The sequence below is a fragment of the Arachis stenosperma genome, chromosome 6 (assembly GCF_014773155.1).
Source record: "Arachis stenosperma cultivar V10309 chromosome 6, arast.V10309.gnm1.PFL2, whole genome shotgun sequence".
NCBI classification, from domain to species: domain Eukaryota; kingdom Viridiplantae; phylum Streptophyta; class Magnoliopsida; order Fabales; family Fabaceae; genus Arachis; species Arachis stenosperma.
Genome location: NC_080382.1, coordinates 35,035,950 through 35,053,316, shown reverse-complemented (window position 1 = coordinate 35,053,316; position 17,367 = coordinate 35,035,950). Strand labels below are relative to the sequence as shown.

At 37.0% G+C, this 17,367-nt stretch overlaps 2 long non-coding RNA genes across 3 annotated transcripts; both read left to right on the top strand.

The window, feature by feature from the left end:
* Positions 1-215: 215 nt before the first annotated feature.
* Positions 216-1,528, top strand: LOC130936571 (uncharacterized). 2 transcript variants are annotated; one of them, XR_009068131.1, is made up of 4 exons: positions 216-682; positions 748-810; positions 949-1,229; positions 1,452-1,528. It is a non-coding gene; the product is annotated as an uncharacterized LOC130936571 (long non-coding RNA). The 2 variants fall into 2 exon arrangements; XR_009068130.1 differs by lacking the exon at positions 1,452-1,528 and having other exon boundaries at positions 955-1,196.
* Positions 1,529-2,510: 982 nt separating this feature from the next.
* On the top strand, positions 2,511-3,222 carry LOC130932782 (uncharacterized). The gene is made up of 3 exons (XR_009067526.1): positions 2,511-2,603; positions 2,706-2,794; positions 3,168-3,222. It is a non-coding gene; the product is annotated as an uncharacterized LOC130932782 (long non-coding RNA).
* The last annotated feature ends 14,145 nt before the right edge of the window (positions 3,223-17,367 follow it).

Here is a 17,367-nt window from a genome sequence, read left to right as displayed (position 1 = left end):
TGAGAAAAAGATACACAATTGTGGCATCATTTAAAAAGTGTAGCCTTAAGTATTTTAGAAATCACTTATAAAGCGTAGCCTTATCTAAATATCTATGAATACACTTTTCTTATCTAAGGAAACGCTTTTAAAGAGTAGCTTATTTATTCTGTTTCAGGTGCGCTTTTAAAATGTCTCCTAATATGATCCTCAATAAACACTTACTAAAATCCCCCTCACTCACGCAGCAGTGCAGCACACACTCTCATCCTCACTCAACATACACAAACACGAAAGAGAGAAGAAATCAGAGGGAGAAGGAAAGGAAAGAAAGAGAGGACGACGCCGTCTAGGGCTCCGCCGCCGTCGCCGTTGTCGTCGAGCGCCAGTGAGAGAGAGAGCTCGAGGATGAGAGGAAACGCGATGGAGGAGAGAAAAAGGAGGTGCTCCGTCGCCGCTGAAACTCCACCACCACTGCTAGGGCTTGTTTCAGTCGCCGTTCTGCCACCGTCGGGCTTCTGTGCCCCCGCCGAGGAGCTCGAAGGGAGGAAGGATGGATGTATCGCCGCCTTTGTGCTCTGTCGCGGCGCTGCCGTCAGCTGGAGCTCGCCGCTGAGCTGCTGCACCACCTCCAAGCCGTTGCGTCGCCGCTCATCTCTTCACTGTCACTGCTCAACACCATCGTCGTATCCTCTGTCACCAGGTAAGCATTCTCTGTTCTGCATCCTCTCTTTCTTGCTCATTCTCTAACTCGCTCTCACTTTGTAGTTCAAAGGTGTGTATGATTTTGATAGTGATGATGAACTGCAATGGCTAATTGAGATACAGAAGGTATGTATCAATTTTCAATTGGTTCTGTGAATTTTTGGGGGGTTTTGGGTTCTAATTTTAGGTTTTCTAATTTTGGGGGTTTCGCCTTCTGATTCTCAATTTGTTATGATTCCTTTCTGTGTTTGGCATAAACGGAAGCAATAGGTGCTGGAAATTTCATACGTGCATGCTAAACTAGGGAAATCATTCTGTAGGAAAGTGTCGATTTCTCTGCTTCTTTTCTTCCTTCTTAATACCTTTCATTGATTGTAATTATGTAGATTTCGATTTTCAATTTTGCAGTTTATCTCCTTTTGTTTTTCAGCAAATCGTTGATCAAACAATCAAGGAATCGGATCAATGTGATAAGGAGAAAGAGAAATTCAGCAAAGAAGTTTCTTAAGCAAGACACCATTGATTTGCTTGCGAATCATTTACAGGTTTCTTACAATAGAGTAATTGATTTATTTTTTCTGCTTTTGTTTCATGAAATTTAGAAAACCTGTATGCATAAACTAGCGATTTTATTTTTAATTGTAATTACTTTCGCATACAATTAGTAAACTACGTGTTTGATATATGAATTACTATAGTTGTTATTATACTGAGCTAGGACCAAATACAAAGTCTGAGTCTATTTTAACATTTTTAATCAATTTCAGTATTGAAACTGTTCAAGTGGATTTGGCATGTTATCACACAAGGCTGTGCACCTGATTCAAGGCATAAACGAGCAAAAGGCAAGGTTTCTGATTCACAATGCTTAATTGCTCAGATAATTGTTGTTGCTGGATTAATTTCTTTATTTGAAATATGAACTGGTTTCTAGTCTTCCACATAGTCCAGCTAAGAAAGCCTATGTTACTGATTAAGAACTAAGAACACTATTCCATTTAATTGTAGCGAAAGAGAGAAAATCCTAATGAACCAGGTTCACCAATTTTTACTATGTACTTATGTACTATCCCTTATTTACTATCCCTTATTTACTCTGTGATGTCCCTCATTAGGTTCATAGTATCTTTTGTAGCAGCAATGCCCTCTGGATCCCTTGCCACAACAAGGAAGGTATCAACTTGGCCTCCTTTCTCTCAGAGAATAAAGCAAACAGGTGCTTTTCATTAATATGTACCAAGTTTGTACCAGATTTTGTGGGCTTAACCCAAAAACTATATATTTCAAGTCTTTATGTTCATGGAAAACTTGATATACAACTCTAAACTGAAATGCTAATGAAGTAGTATGTTTCATCATTAGAACATGCATATCTATTATCTCATTGTTTCCATCTTAAATAGTAGTTTGTTATTCTTTCTTAAACAAGTTTTAAGATCACTTTTGCAGTTTCTAATTCTTCACTTTTATAGTTATGCTTCACTTTTACTCCGCTAATTTGATGCGTGACGCCTCGCTCAACGACCGAGTGGAGCTCCGAATTTTGGGTGACGTTGGTGCCAAGATCCTAGTCATAAACTTTGATACCCCTGGTGTTCAGGTGCTTAATTTCTTATGCCCATTCCCTTTTTCTCTTCAATTTTTTTATTTTTCCTACTCGGTAGTTGACGAATCTTGCCATGGTTGCCTCTAGTTACAGCTTACAGTTTATAATACAACTTTCCCAATTTAGCTTCGCTTTTTTTCTTTTCTTTACCTTTTTGTTTTGGCTTACGGATTAAGCTTCCTTGTCGGTGGTTTTGATTTTGATTCTTAAATGTGATTGTAGTTTAGGGAGAGACGGAGAGAGAATGAGAGTGGCGGAGGCCGGAGAGACGGTGCTTGTTGGTCTTCCACCTTTTAATGCAGAGCATCCTCAGGTTTAATAGCATACCTTTTGCCATGATTTTTGCGTTTCTGTTCTTGTTTGCTGTATGGTTTAGCTCTTACTGACAGATATTTCTTTTTGGGGGTGTTTGTAGACTATATTTGATAATATTCTTAATCGTAAGATACCTTGGCCTGCAGTTCCTGAAGAAATGAGTCCTGAAGCTCAAGATCTTATTGATCGGTAATAATCATGTTATCTTCATGTTATATGTATCTGGCAATTGCAAACTGTTTATTCTGGTCAGCATTTTAGAATATCAATGCTTTGTTTATGTTTCCAATACTGAGCATGCTTCCATTAATTTGGATATTTTAGCTTGACTGCTTAAGCCGAAGATAGCATTTGTGAATGTATATTGTTTAGCAATCCTGGTGCCATATCTGCTAAATATGAACTTTATGTAAAGCTTTTTCTTTATGCTCCCTTTGCTGGATGCCGATCTGTTATAAATTATGGTTTTTTGTCCTGCGTTATTGTGCTAAGTTGAAGTCACGATTAGGATAGAAAAATGAATATTTTCTTGGATTAGTACCTGAGATGTGTTTATTTACAGATTATTGACTGAAGATCCTAACCAAAGACTTGGAGCTAGAGGTGCATCAGAAGTGATTTAATTTCTTATTAGCATACAGATGCTTGTTCCCCATTTTTATGATCATATTTCATTTTACTTGCACTTCAAACGTCACATTGATAGATGCTTAATTATCCAGGTGAAAGAACATGTTTTCTTTAAGGATATAAATTGGGACACACTTGCTAGATAGAAGGTATGTAATGCTTCTCAAGTCATAATTAAGTACTGTTAATTTCATCACTTCAATGCAATATGCGTTTCAATTAAAATTATAATTATTCCCTAATATAATGAATTATATTTCATCACTTCAATGCAATGGTTTATGGTTTGGATTTGTCAGTTTTATTTTTCTGTTTCGACAGTTAAGTCTTTATATTTAATGAGGTGCACTAAATAATAGAACCCACCAAATTGCCTTGAAACCTAATTTTAAGTTGCCGTTGATCTGTGGCATTTCCAACTAGGTGGGACCAGCTATGTTTCCATTTTTAACCAAGTGGGGAATTTTGAATTCTTCGTGATTTTATAAGAGGAGGTAGATGGTGAAATTGAAGACAAAAAGTGAAATAAATGGTAGACTGGAAAAGTCCACTAGAGATTCCAAAAGCATGAGGTTAAAAGAATCTGATGAAACTTTGAAATTTTTGTGAAAATAATAACAACAATAATAAATGTAAAGAAAAACCAAGAAAAGTGACAAAGCTAATTTAATAAGCTAAGAAGAGCAAAGAGCAGTTTTAAGAGGGAGATCAGAGAGGTCTATTCAAGAGTCAGGATTATTCTGTGAACATATTGCATTATTTTCTGAATTGAAGAATCTTAGTCTCATCTATCTAATTGCTCATTTTGATTTTGAGAGGTCTATTTCCAAAGTCAGCAGATTTTTGTTTGTTATGAAGTAGTCTCTGACCTATTTTGGCACCTTATATATCTATAACAATTTAGGTGCAAAATGTAATATCATATTTGTTAGTCATTACTCATTATTATGTATTCTTGAAATGTTAGCTCCAACTCTTTTAAGTGTCTATAGCTTTTGAGAACCTTGTGTTTCTTTGGTGATAAATCGAGTTAAAATTAAGATTAAAAAAAGGTGATTTTTTTGGTGGTCTTTTTATAATTACGAATGTCATTATGAATATTTTTTTAACTACTTTTCTATATAATTATGCAGGATAATAATGAAGACTAAGCTGACTATTATTGTGGTTTATTGGCTAAGATAGAGTGCTATTTAGAATCTTTACATGTATGGTTGACTAATGATTTTTATTAGAAGATACTTTTATTGGCTAAGTGATATTATGGTTTTGATATAGCTATGCTTACTTTAGTTGGAGATGTATAAATTTTTACAGTTAACTTCATTCTTGTACTTTTGGATCAATATTATAAATATATTTTGGTTAGAGATAATTTTTATTATATAAAGAAATTATTTAGTATAATTATGTATTATTTTTATTTTGTAATATTCAACTCATTTAAATAAAAATGCAGAATTATTATATATGTAATCATATTAACTATTATGTTGTATTAATAATTATTATATATATATATATATATATATATATATATAGAAAAAAAATAGTATACAAAAAAAACGAGACCTAAGGCTACACTTATATACAGTAGCTATAGTATATAAAAAAAAAGAGGGACCTAAGGCTACGCTTATAAAAAGTAGCTATGATATACAATGTGGCTACGCTTTACAAGTGATGCAGTAGTGTTGAAAAGCGTAGTCTATTCTGGAAAAATAAAAGCTGAAAAGCGTAGCCTTTGGTCCTAGATAGCATCACTTGAAAAGCGTAGCCTATTCTCAAAGGTCAAAAGCGTAGCCCTTGGTGCAGAAAAGCGTAGCCTTTGAGAATAGGCAACGGCCGAATAGGAATCACTCCAAAAAGCGTAGCCGTAGCCTAAAAAGCGTAGCTGTAGCCTAAGGCATCATTTTTTTTTCACTTTTGGCTACACTTTTTAAGTGTACCTGAATGGGTGTTTTTCTTGTAGTGAGTATTTAAAGGGAAAGATCACCCATGTTTAGGATCTTCTTCCTCATCTACACACTATTTTCTTATTATATTGTTTCTCTGTAAGCTATGAGCGACTAAACCTCCTAAGTTGGAGTTAGGAGCTCTGCTGATTCTCATGGATTATTAATAATATTACTGTTCTATTTCAATACACGTTTGATTCCATTCTCTGGAGCATTTTCGTTCTTCATTTCATGAATTGAAGATGACCCATGACAATTATCCTTGTTCTACATGGGTTCCATTTGAGTCCTATCCGGATATCTTTGAACCACAAGCTAGAGAATGCACTGTGGATTCCAAGAGCGTACCTGGGCGACTTTGGATATGTGACATATAATCCCATTGACCGTGGGATACTGAGGTTTCTGTGGCATTAAGGCTAGAGCATGAGAAGCAGCGTTCCCTGATCCAGAAGATTCGACCTTGTCTGTGGCGTTTTGAGTAAGATCATGAAGGGGAGTGGATTGCTTAGGTCTTCACCTTCGACTATGGTGAGAAGCCATGAGTTAACTTGATGAGGATGCTATATGAGTTGTTCGGATATGGTGGACTGCTATGGTTTAGAAGAGACTAACTTGATGAGGATGCTACATGAGTTAGTCAATTATGGCTGCCATTGAATGAATCGTTTGTTATTGAAGTAGACAGTAAGAAAGGTTAATTCAGAAAGAATACGCATCTCCGAAGCCTTAACCAATTATCCATAATTACTCTTACACTAATCTGGTATTTCATTCTTTATTTTTCATTTATGCTTCTTAACAAACAACGATCTTTTCTAATCGCCTGACTAAGATTTACAAGATAGCCATTGCTTGCTCAATCCGACAATCTCTGTTGGATTCGACCCTGACTCACCTGAGGTATTACTTGGACGACTCGGTGCACTTGCCGGTTCAGTTGTGCGAAGTTCAATTTCACGCACTAGTGGTTCTCTAAGGCTTCCCAAACTTAACCCAAACATTAATCTAACCCTCCATCATCCACTTTCCTCCAAAACCTCCATCTTCGATGGAATCATACAGACACGCAAGCATACAATGACAAACACAATTAGGATACAAATAATGCAGATAGCACGTATGACAATTAAGCATATTAAAACCACATAAGCCCTCCCAATTAGAGCATAAGCAAGCAATTCAAACATATGCATATGATGCATGCCTGTCCAATGGTTGATGAGTCTTATCTGTTGGTTATCAAGTCAACCCAACAAGTCCAGCTGCTAAACCCTGGACTGTCCCTCAATGCGTATTCCCAAGAGTCTATGCATATCTTTTTCTCATATATAAATTTTTCTCATTTGGGGATATACTTCCCGGAAATTTATACGTACCCGGTCACTCTTACATCGTAGAGTCAACAGAGTATCTAATCTCAACCTGGAGCACGTGGTGGCAAGCCACTGCTCTTTGCCCAAGGAAAGTCATATCTCATAAAATAAGTGCATAAATCTCATTTTCAGTCATATTCATTCATAATCATTTTATAATCATTCACTATAACCATAACATCACTTATACATCATATATATGCACTTTTATACATAGTTCATCACTTCTCAAGCTTTCTTCATCTCCAAGTTACCACTTCCTCCTAACTTCTTCTCATCAATCAACACATAACTAAGGTTTAGGGACTAAAAGAGTAAAAATAGAGGTTTAAAGGTTTGAAATTAGGTTTCAAAACAAAAAAAATCCACTTTGCTAAAAGCAGGGGACACGCATACGTGTGGGTACACATTTTTCATTGCCCGCGTACGCAAGATGTCTAACCCGAAAGGATTGATCGCATCGTGTGCAATTGTCGCGTACACAAGATATGCAGAGTGGCAAAAATGTTGAATGCTGCAGAATTTTAGTTTTGCACTCCGAATTTTCAACATGCATAACTTTTTTGTTTTAAAACATTTTTCATCCGTTCTTCGAACGGCACAAACTTCACAGACCCAATTTTCATCTGAAATAAGTTTAAAACAATTTGAGGATCCAAAAGCTGAGTTATGGCTCATCAAAGTTTGACCAAAAATTAGTCTTTCACAAAAATTATTAGACCTCTATTTTCACCAAAATTCAAACTCAATACCAACATTCTACTCATACAAATAGCACCATAACATACCATTTACAACATCACATTCTCCACATCCTACCACAACCAACCATACCTCAATTTTAAACAATCCTGATACGTAAATACCTCAATTATACCAACAAGATCATCAATATATCACCATCTACTCATATTCATTCATATCACCTTGTCAATCATCATTAACTCATCACTTAGAATCCTATTTTTATCATAAACAATAATCACCAAACAAGTACTCAAACCATATCAACAATTATCATCAAAGGTACTAAGAATTTAACAAACTCATTCATTCCAACCTATCCTATGGTCATGTAGCCTAAGTTTTCACAAGACATTATATATTAAATACGAGAAACCAAAATCATACCTTAGCCAATTTTCTCGTATAACCCATAGACACTACCAAATGGCACAAAACTTAGTCCCAAGGATTCTCAATCTCCAAGATGATGGAACCAAAGCTCAGCCAAGCATCCAACATTCACAACTATGCTCCAATTCACATATATAAACACCTAACACATATTATCACATATACATACCCAAAATTTAATAACCAACACACTTAATCAAAGAATTAACTAGGGTTCAAGGATTTCCACCTTACCCAAGCACCAATGAAGCAAGATTAAGCATTTTTCTCAAGCTAATCGAATCCTATAATATAAAAGAACCAAAATCTCAACACCCACTATATCCAATATTTTAAAATTTGAGGAACGAAGAACTGAGATTGAAATTGAGACTTCCTTACCTTACTTTTTATTGGGTTTCGTAGAGCTCGACGCTGCGGTCGCGTGGCCGTAAACGGTGCGACGACCGAAGCTCGGAGTGAGAAGTTATGACAAATTGATTTGGGAGCAAGCATTTGAAGCTCAAGGTTCCTCCACCAAATATGTTTGCAGCGTGTGTTTTATATGGGGAAGAGAAGGAAGCTGAGTTCTTATGATTTGGTGGGTTGGGTTGGGCCTTTGGGCTCGGCTCGTCCGGTTCGGCACTTTTGGTCCAATCTTGGGCTAAATTCTTTAAAATTAGTGTCAAAATTCTTATTTTAATTAGTTTTGTCTCATAAAACTATAAAATTCATATTTCTAATCTCTTTTATTAAAAATTAATTTATTGACGAATTATTCGCTAATTTTACAGGGTTTACATGAGTTACTAAATTTGAGAGTTGATGCATGAAAACTTGTCTCTCAACAAATTTCCCTTCGGCAAGTATACCGAATTGTCATCAAGTAATAACTCACAAAAGAGTGAGGTCGAATCCCACAGAGATTAACGGATTAAGCAATCAATGGTTAATTGATTATCCTAGTTAGACGAATCATATTGGAGTGATAAGTAACAAGGAAATGTAAATGGCATAAAAGTAAAGAAAGCAATAAAGTGCAGAAAAGTAAAATGGCAAGAAAAGTAAATGTAAGAACTAAAAATAAAATGAACATTGGGATCAAGGGATATTGAATCCTCCGGATCAAGTTCATTCTCATCTCTTCCTCAATCAATGCATTCATTGATCTCCTTGGCAATCTTAAGTGATTGGATCCCAATTCCTTGGCAATCTAATCTCTCTAAGCTTGAACAATTTCCCAATTCCTTGATTTAATTGCTCATGAGAAGAGATGAAGTTTGGTCACTGATTATACCACACACATTCATAGATCAAAGTATTGGTAGGATTAAATGTCACAATATCCATCCAACCCCCAACCTAATCCAATGTGAGAGAGCATTTCTAGCATGATTTCCTCATTCCTCTTCCAAGGTTCCGAGAAAATCCAAGTATGAGCAATTTATCTTCCAAGACAATTACCCAATTGGATGAAGATCGAAAGCTCTCTAGTAAAATCAAGAGAAAAGAAAGAAGAAGAAGAATAAGAACTATAATTGATCCATTGGATCACAATAGAGCTCTCTAACCCAATGAAAAGAGTTAGTTGATCATTGCTCTACAAAAATAGAAAAGAAAAAAAGTGCAGAAAAGTACAAAGAAAAGAGAGAGAAGGAAAAGTGTGTGAGGGGAGGGAGTCCGAAGACCCCTCTTCAATCCCCAATCTACAGCCCTCCTTGAATGTACAAACTAAGGCCTTTATATAGGCTCTCTTAAATTACAAAATGAAATTAAAAGCAAATTACAATTAAATGAAAATTCCTATTCTAGATGCTTCTTGTGGCCTTGATTGGTTGACACTTGTGGGCTTGCTTCCTTGAGGTTGGGTGGTCCTTGAAAGAGAAGTGAATCAAGTTGAGGTCCAGGTGCTAAAGTTAGTGCTACCGTTAGCCACACTAACGCTACAAGTGTGGCGTTAGTGCCAAAGTTATTGTGGCTAACGTTGCACTTGTTACCAATTGGTTTTTTTGGGGCTTAAAAGATGCCTCTTGTTTGTGCTCCAATTTCATGCCCACTATAGACTATTATATATCTTTGGAAAGCTCTGAATGTCATATTTTTAATGCAACTGGAATCACCTCAATTGGACCTCTGTAACTCAAGTTATGCTCCTTTGAAGTGGACATGGTCGCTGGCATAGTCGTTAGCGTTACTGGAAAACGTGAGTCACAATAACGCTAGCGATCAGGGGCTTAATATTGCCAGATTATGGAGCTCAAACTTAATGTCCACCCCATACTATTATATATTGTTGGAAAGCCCTGGATGTTTACTTTCTAACGCCTTTGGAAGCGCATCATTTGAAGCTCTACAGCTCGAGTTACACTTCTTGGAAGGTGAAGAGGTCAGCTGGCCTTACTACACGTTGATACTATGTCCATCTTTGCACTTTTGGGGTAGGTTTTCTCCCTTAAATTCAGTGTCCACCATGTAGTGCCATATATTCTTGGAAAGCTCTGGAATCCAACTTTCCAATGCCTTTGGAATCATCTCATTTGGAGCTATGTGGCTCAAGTTATTCTTGTTTGAAGAAGGCATGGTCAGACTGCCAGGTGAGACTTTTGCCCACGTTAACTACCACGTTAATGTAGTTAACGTGGCCGTTAACGTGGGTCTTTTTTCTTCGAAAACGTTAGTGCAGATCACCTTTTCCACTAACTTTGGCATCTCCCTTTCCTTCCACGTTAACTACCACGTTAATGTAGTTAACGTGGCCATTAACGTGGGTCTTTTTGCTTCGCAAACATTAGTGGCACTCACTTTTTCCACTAACGTTGGCGTTTTCCTTTCCTTCCACGTTAGTTCCCACATTAATGTAACTAACGTGGAAGATAACGTAGGCCTTCTTTGCTTCGCAAACATTAGTGGCGTTCACTTTTACCACTAACGTTCCATGCTCTCCTTCTTCAAAGTTAATGCCACTAACTTTCTCATTAACGTTGGGGCTTCTCTTTTCTTCCATGTTAACGGCCACATTAGTGGCACTAACGTAGCCACTAACGTGGCTCTTCTGTGCTTCTTGTTACTTGAAACCAATCAAACAAAGTGCATCAAAGTCTTGCTCTTAATCATGGGATCATGCATCATCCAATTTATCATTCAATTCATGCATAATTCTCATGAAATCATTCAAAATTCACAATGTTTGCTTGAATCATGGTATGATTACATTTTCACCCAAATACTTGCTTATTTCCTAAGAAAATGCATGAAACCATCCTAAAGCATACAAAAAATGGCTAGTAAAACTAGCCAAGATGCCCTGGCATCAAGAGTTTAAGTGGTTTACATACAAGAATGAGTCTCTTAGAATTGATATTTATAATTCATATTGATTATAGTAGAAACTCTACCACTATTGTGGTGGAGACTAGACATAGGTTACATCCACTACAAAAAACATTGTAATTATCGACGCCAAAAATCGACGGCTAAGTTTTCTGTCGATATTTTTCGATGGCTTGTCGTCGATAAAATGAAAAAGAGATGGTTAAAAATAAAATATTAAAATCGACGACAATTTCGTCTATTATTTTAACAAATTTTTAACATTTTACTGCTATCGTCACATTATCAACGAAACAGAGGTCGAAAATTTTTTTCTTTGAAATCGATGGATTGGTTGTCTATTTTAATAATTAAAATATCGACATTTTTTGTCATCGATAAATTTAGACGATAAAGATCTCTTTTTAATGTTGAATGAACGGTATAGATTTATTATATAAGATAGATGGATCGAGTGTTGATTTTTATTTTAACTAAAATCGACAAAATAGCCGTCAATTTTTATCAACAAAAAACCATTCCCGTGTTTGCTTCCCGCATCCCTACTCGTTTCACTTATTTTCCCAAAATGTAACCCGGGAACCTTCAGAGAATCAGAGTAGAGTTACGCTTCTTCTTCTCCTCCAATGCCCCAAAGTAGATACCAGAACAGAGTCACTGACGTAGGCGAAAATTGACCGATTAAGAATTTAATGGAATAAATACGTTGCAAGTACAGTTCTTAACCAGTGAAAATCCGCATATAAATTTAAAAGGGTTGTCACAAAATTAGAATAAAAATACTGGGAGTATGAATCCCAAGTCGTCTCCCAACGAGTTGACAAAAGAGTGCAGCTTATTGGTCAAAGGTTTTCCAAAAAATTTTTAGTTTAAGAAACAGGAAAATAAGTAAGAGAATTTATGTAATTTAAATAAAGATCTTATCCGGGAGAAGATTAATTGGAAGTTCTATCCTTGTTGGATTTTTTCTCAAGATCAATTGATAATTGGTAGTTGTTTCCACTTAGTTATCCTTTACTGAATAAAGGAAAGTCAAGTAAGTTGAGAGTCAACTTCTATTCACAAGTTCTAATCCTCTCCCTTGGGAAGGATTAGCATTAATGACTATAGAGTCAACCAACAATAAACCCAATTACAATTTGACTCTTGAGTATTCCAACTCAAGGTTCTTCTTTTAATCAACTCCCAATCAAGTTGGGGAACTACTCCATTATCATGAATGTAGACTTCACAAAATTCAAAGGAAAAATAAAGAAAGACATGATAAACAATAATCGAAAAGATCAATTAAAAATAAAAATAGTTTTTGTATTAATAAACTCTAAAAATAATCCAATTGTAACTCTGGACAAATTAAGGATATGAAAGAGTAAGTGAAAAGTAAGAAAACAAACTAGAATGACAAAGTCTTGGCGGAGGTAACAACTCTTCTCAATATCCAAATCCAAAAGCAAATAAAATTCTAAGAACTATGAGTGTGCAGAGAGAAAACCTTGAGGAGGAGTAAAATCCGATCTAAAAACTAAAAACTATCCTCCTGATAATCTCTCTCGAGTCTCTGCATGTTCTCCGGCTTTAGTCTGTGTTTCTGGGCTGAAAACTGGGTCAAAACGGGGCCCAAAATTGCCCCCAGCGATTTCTGTAAATTTTGCAGATCGCGCATGTCGCGCATACGCGTCGTCCACGCGATCGCGTCATCCAGCATTTTTCCTCACCACGCGTACGCATCGTCCACGTGTTTGCACCATCCGTGCAGATTTCAATCCACACGTTCACGTCAGGCACGCGAACGCATCACTGCGATTTTCTCCATTTTGCTCGGTCGCGTGAGCCATGCGTCCGCGTCGGTGTTCGCTGGTCATCTCCTTGATTTCTTGTGTTTCTTCCATTTTTGCAAGCTTCCTCTCCATTCTCTAAGCCATTCCTGTCCTATGAAACCTAAAACACTTAACACACGGATCACGGCATCGAATGGTATAAAAGAGAATTAAAATACACAATTAAAAGATCTCTAGGAAGCAAGTTTTCAACCATAGAACAACTTTGGGAAGGAATTGTAATATCATGCTAATCATATGAATAAGTGGGTAAAGACTTGATAAAACCACTCAATTAAACACAATATAAATCATAAAATAATGGTTTATCAACCTCCCCACACTTAAACATTAGCATGTCCTCATGCTTAGCTTAAGGAGATAAAATAAATGAGTAGGGAAATAAGACTCATGCAATGCAATACAACCTATATATGTAAATGCAACTATATTTTTTTGTCTACTTGGTTAAAAGCAAATAAGTTCTTTAAGACAAACATAAATCAAATTCCACTAATTCAAGTCATACAGTAAGAACATGTAAATTTGTAAGAAGACAGCTCATAAAAGTAGGAAACATAGGATCAAGCATTGAACCCTCACTGATGGTGTATGTGCACTCTAATCTCTCTAGTGTATATGGTAATCACTTTATCCTTCTCTAATCATGCTTTCTAAACTTTGTTCTTCACCTAACCAATCAACAATATTTAATGTACCAATGCAAACATCATGAGGTCTTTTCAAGGTTGTAATGGGGCTAAGGTAAGGGTAAGGGTGCATATATAAGGCTAAGTGAGCTAAAATATGAATCTTTGACTAACCTAAGTTCTCACCTAGTATACATACACTCTATATAACTTAGAATCGTGCCTAGCTACCCATGATTTCCCACTTTTACATTCCATACTAATGTATTAACTTTTTTCTCTTAACTTGTATCATATATGCATTGATTTTTTTTATCAACTTAACTTAGCATTGGGATAATTTTGTCCCCTTATTTATTTATATATTTATTGAATATTTTTGGATTTTTAAAAAAAAAAAACATAGCTTATCAATGCACATGGATTTTTAATTTTTCTAGTTCCACATGAGTAAGTACCCAAATTCCCATTATTTTATCATGAGACATTCCCTTATTAACCCTTGTTCCCACAATCTTCCCATACTCAATTAACACACAATTTCTATCTTAAGCTAACCAAAGATTCAATTGGGATATTTAATTATTTTTCTGCTTAAGGATAGTAATGTGGTAAAATATAGAACAAATGGGGGTTTAAAAAGGCTCAAAGTGGCTGACAAGAGTGATTTAAGGGGTAGGCTCATTTGGGATAAGTGAGCTAAACAAGTAATGGTCTCAATCATATGCATGCATATAACACATTAAGCATTTGGACATATAGGATGAAACAAAATATAAATTACAATCATAGAGAAGTAAACACATAAGAATAAAATGTTTATGGTTAAATAGTGTAACCATATAAATAAGCTCAAAATCCCACGGTTGTGTGTTCTTTAGCTCAAAAACCATGTTCCAAATACAACTTCAGACAAATTTAACACAAAAAGTTTTGATTTAAATTTGTGAAATTGTTCAAAAATAGGGTCTTAAAAAGAAACTCATTATATTTCAACCAAATAGAACATGCATATAAGTAACCTATTATTAAACAATCTATCATATCCTAATCAAAGGAAAAATAACTAAGTATAATAATTTATTGATGTTAGGGAAGAGAAGTTACCTCCAGAAGTCAGGTACTGACCGACCTCCCCATACTTAAGGCTTTGCACCGTCCTCGGTGCCATCTGTCAGGAACAAAGGGGGCTGGTAGCAGTATCTCCACAGTCGGGACCGTCATAGCTCCCTGTGCTGGTAAATGAAGTGGAGTCTGGAGTGTCTGGGTCTTTGTCAGGTCTGTGGTTCCCCATAAGCAGCTCCTTGAGGTATGTGAATTAGCGCTGATTATGGGGCTCCTTTCCCTTTGCTTTTTGTTCTTGCTGATCCAACCTTTCAAGTATCTGATGGAGCAGTTGATTTGTTGTAGGTGCTTGTAGTGTGGAAGGAGGAATGTCTTCAACCTGTTCTGCAGGTTGGCTGGTAGTGGCTGCTGGAGGTCTGATATATTTCCCGTTAGGGACGTATTGATCACTCCGTGGAAGCATGGCTCTGGTGTTTCCAGCTCTGTATGAGACTCCGGCTGCTGAGACGAGATCTGAAACCAAGGCGGGAAAAAGTAAGTTGCCCGTAATTTGTACATGTCCCATGGCACTCCGGATGTGTCTCGGAAGGTTTAGAGGCTGGTCAGTAACGATACATGATGAGCGGATAATTTGTACGCTTTTTGGCATTGTTTTTAGTATGATTTTAGTAGTTTGAGTTGAGTTTTTAGTATATTTTTATTAGTTTTTAGTTAAAATTCACTTTTCTGGACTTTACTATGAGTTTGTGTGTTTTTCTGTGATTTCAGGTATTTTCTGGCTGAAATTGAGGGACCTGAGCAAAAATCTGATCCAGAGACTGAAAAGGACTGCAGATGCTGTTGGATTCTGACCTCCCTGCACTCGAAGTGGATTTTCTGGAGCTACAGAAGCCCAATTAGCGCACTCTCAACGGCTTTGGAAAGTAGACATCCTGGGCTTTCCAGCAATATATGATAGTCCATACTTTGCCCAAGATTTGATGGCCCAAACCGGCGTTCAAAGTCACCCTCAGAATTCCCAGCGTTAAACGCCGGAACTGGCACCTAAATGGGAGTTAAACGCCCAAACTGGCATAAAAGCTGGCGTTTAACTCCAAGAAGAGTCTCTACACGAAAATGCTTCATTGCTCAGCCCAAGCACACACCAAGTGGGCCCGGAAGTGGATTTTTATGTCATTTACTCATCTCTGTACACCTAGGCTACTAGTTTTCTATATATAGGACCTTTTACTATTGTATTTAGATCGGAGATCTTTGAATCTTTTGATCACTGGGAGGCTGGCCTCACGGCCATGCCTAGACCTTGTTCTTATATATTTTCAACGGTGGAGTTTCTACACACCATAGATTAAGGTGTGGAGCTCTGCTGTACCTCGAGTATTAATGCAATTACTATTGTTCTTCTATTCAATTCCGCTTGTTCTTTGTCCAAGATATCACTTGTTCTTCAACTTGATGAATGTGATGATCCGTGACACTCATCATCATTCTCACTCATGAACAAAGTGACTGACAACCACTCTTGTTCTACAAGCATACGAGGCCCTAGTGTTTATCTCTTGGATTCCTGATACACGATGCATGGTTGATCGCCTGACAACCGAGTGCTCGCCTGACAAACGAGCCAGCCATTCCGTGAGATCAGAGTCTTCGTGGTATAGGCAAGAACTGATGGCGGCATTCAAGAGAATCTGGAAGGTCTAACCTTGTCTGTGGTATTCTGAGTAGGATTCAATGATTGAATTACTGTGACGTGCTTCAAACTCCTAGCAGGCGGGGCGTTAGTGACAGACGCAAAAGAACCACTGGATTCTATTCCGGCCTGACGGAGAACCGACAGATGGATAGCCGTGCCGTGACAGGGTGCGTTGAACATTTCCACTGAGAGGATGGGAGGTAGCCACTGACAACGGTGAAACCCTTGCATAAGCTTGCCATGGAAAGGAGTAAGAAGGATTGGATGAAGACAGTAGGAAAGCAGAGAGACGGAAGGGAAGGCATCTTCATACGCTTATCTGAAGCTCTCGCCAATGATATACATAAGTATCTCTATCTTTATCTTTATGTTTTATTCATCATCTATACCCAATTGAGTCTGCCTGACTGAGATTTACAAGGTGACCATAGCTTGCTTCATACCAACAATCTCCGTAGGATCGACCCTTACTCACGTAAGGTATTACTTGGACGACCCAGTGCACTTGCTGGTCAGTTGTGCAAAGTTGTGTAGAGATCACAATTTCGTGCCACCAAGTTCTTGGCGCCGTTGCCGGGGATTGTTTTGTGTATGGACAACTGACGGTTCATCTTGTTGCTTAGATTAGGTATTTTTCTTCAGAGTTCTTGAGAATAAATTCTAGTGTTTCATGATGATCTGTTGAAGTCTGGCTGGCTGAGAAGCCATGTCTAATCTCATTGGACCGAGGTTTCAACTTATCATCACAAGAGCTTGTTGATTTCTATCAATCTTGCTATTGGAGCAATGATCTGCTAAGGCTTGGCTGGCCATTGGCCATGTCTAGTGTTTTGGACCAAAGCTTTCTTTGAAAGCTTGGCTGGCTGTAAAGCCATGTCTAATTCCTGGACTGGAGTCTTAGACTAGCATTGCAATGATTCCTGGAATTCAAATTGAGAATTCTGAAACTTTTATTTTCTAGTTTCATATAATTTTCGAAAAACCACAAAAAACTTTATAAAAATCATAAAAACCAAAAATATTTTATGTTTCTTGTTTGAGTCTAGTGTCTAATTTTAAGTTTGGTGTCTTGCATGCCTTGTTTATTTGATCTTGGTTCCATTTTCAAGTCAATAGTACAGGGA